At 39.6% G+C, this 2,460-nt stretch overlaps 1 long non-coding RNA gene across 1 annotated transcript; it reads right to left on the minus strand.

The window, feature by feature from the left end:
• Window positions 1-551: 551 nt before the first annotated feature.
• On the minus strand, window positions 552-2,057 carry LOC110679486. Its single transcript, XR_002502521.1, has 4 exons — window positions 1,781-2,057; window positions 1,633-1,707; window positions 1,508-1,577; window positions 552-795 (listed from the first exon to the last, which is right to left on the minus strand). It is a non-coding gene; the product is annotated as an uncharacterized LOC110679486 (long non-coding RNA).
• Window positions 2,058-2,460: the final 403 nt, after the last annotated feature.

A 2,460-nucleotide genomic window follows, 5' to 3' on the forward strand; every position in this document is an offset into this window, starting at 1 on the left:
TAAATGGACAAATTGATGTGAAGTTTTGCGAAAAAGTTACACGTCTTCTCAGTGAGAATCGAACTCACGACTCCCTGATCTCTAGTTAGGGCGCGTTACCCCTACGCCATGAGAGGACTCATGGACGCAGAAGTTAACCTGAATTCACATCAATTTGTCCATTTAATCCAATTGCGAAGTATATTAACTTTTCGGTAGGTATGTGTGGTTTTAGAGCATGTATATAATCAAGAACCCTACAAAAACATCGTTTTTTTTATTCTTTCTAAAAAGAATCATTCTTCGTTCAAGCGTTCGACGTTTTGTCACCCAACCTGACGAGCATGACTTCCAAACACTCCACTTTTATAGATTTTTCAGAAAATCGCTTGTATGATTCAAGTCCTCTACATTGAAATGATTTGAAGATATCAATTCTTACCTTTGAAATCGCCACGATTTGGAACATGAGTCATGATCAAAGTTTAAGACAAAATAGTAATTTTATTAACTTAAAATGAATTTGGAACTAATTGGTTTTGCTTATAAAGTGAAAATCAAAACGTTACAGCTTGAGCTTGATTAGCCGCCCGTGGTTGCTACCTGCAACCTGTGGTACCAGGCTGTTGCACTGGATTGTTGCAATGTGATTATTGCAGAGGTGTTATGTCCAATGATCGTGTCGCACATTGTGTTGTTGTCTCCTGAAGCGTGTCACACCAATGCCATGCAATCGTCGCAAGAAAAGTGATGACGTCACTCCTCTCCTCTCCTATTTGCGTAGATCCTACTTATGCAGCCTCCCGCAGCGATCGTCTGAAGGACACGGGCACGACATGAAAATTAACAAGGCAGGCTCTATACTGGTGTAAACATTGAACTTAATTGTAAACATGTGACGTCACTCCTATCGTACCATACACCATCCGGACCACTAGATCATTATTTTTCATAAATTTGTTCGAGACGTCGTCAAGTAGCTGTCAGTTTGCGGAATGGACCAATGCACGTGTTCATTATTTGACGTTTGAGCGATGCCGTGGTATTTACGTGACCATGACAACAAATGAATTCGGCACCGCTCAAACGTCAAATTAGTGAACTCGTGCATTGGTCCATATATCACCTTCTCAATATAGTACATCGTGGGCACGGGGATAGTGCATACAGTGACCACTTTAATGGAGAGACAGAACGTCCTGTCGTGTCTTAACGTGCCAGGTTGGATTGCAAACAAAAAAGGCTTTCTTTTGAGCTTGTCACATGTTAGCTGGAACCACGGTGTACTATATGAGGAAGGTGATATATTCCAAAAACTGACAGTTACTTACCGACGTCATTCCTATCCATCTCGATTAAATTTGCGAAAAAAACGAAAAAAAACGGTCCGGAAGGTATATGGTACGATAGGAGTGACGTCACATGTTTACAATGAAACTTGATATTTACATCAGTAAAGAGCCTGCCTCGTTAAAAATTGGCAGGCTGGAACTGTAAAATCACTAGAACCTATGATCTGTATCCATACCTGGTGTTGAAGGCCTTCTGTTTGTAGATTATCGTCCGGATAACGTGGTTTGATTGCAATTCACAATTGACTGAAATTGAGCGATCATGTTGATGATGTAGATTACTAATCATGAACCTCATTACCTGTCGGTTTTGGGAACGGAGCTCTCTGATCCCGATTCGTTCAACGAATTGTCAGTTCTTAGTACATGATCAGCCCTTAGTACATGCAATGAGAGCAAAATGTCCGTATTAGTGCTAAGTTGTGTAGAAAGGAGGATTTTTATGCTACCTCTATAACCTAACAAGCTTGTTAGTGCTGATTCCTTACATGGTATTTTTAGATACATCACTTTCTCAATTGATGGTGCGGCTTTTCTCTTGGTTCTAACCATCTGCACAAGGACTATTAAGAAGAACCGGATCGCACGCTAGCAACTGTGTGGTACAATGATCATCCTATTGTTTGGCATTGTTGGAGATCTTGCTGCTTGCATAAGTTCGTAGAATGATATTGATCATCAATCGTGGCAATGAGAGGAGGTACGATGAGGCTTGATGTAATAGTGTGGTAACTTGGATGCAAATAGAAAATTTTGGTCACTTTTTTTGTCAGCATAATCTCTTGTTTTGTAACATATTAAGTAATATTATTTTTTTACGCTTATAAAAATTATGGCAAAATCCTGTGACAATCATTTTAATTTGCATAAATCAATAAGATTGTATATTCAACATTATAAATGAAGAGTTATGCGCCGTTTAAAATATACCGGCTGTGGCCATTCGGACGTAATGCCCGGAAGAACCGGCTATAGATTTGTTGGATACTAAACCGTCTCAATTCTCGAAAAGTAGAAATCAAACATAATTGTGCACTAAAATGCGTTCCCATAAGCTTGACACAGATATTCAGATACAAATTGGCCACTTTATTGCAAGTTTGAGGCGTCCTGGGACCCGAAAATGGTC

Source organism: Aedes aegypti, chromosome 3 (genome assembly GCF_002204515.2).
Source record: "Aedes aegypti strain LVP_AGWG chromosome 3, AaegL5.0 Primary Assembly, whole genome shotgun sequence".
Taxonomy (NCBI): domain Eukaryota; kingdom Metazoa; phylum Arthropoda; class Insecta; order Diptera; family Culicidae; genus Aedes; species Aedes aegypti.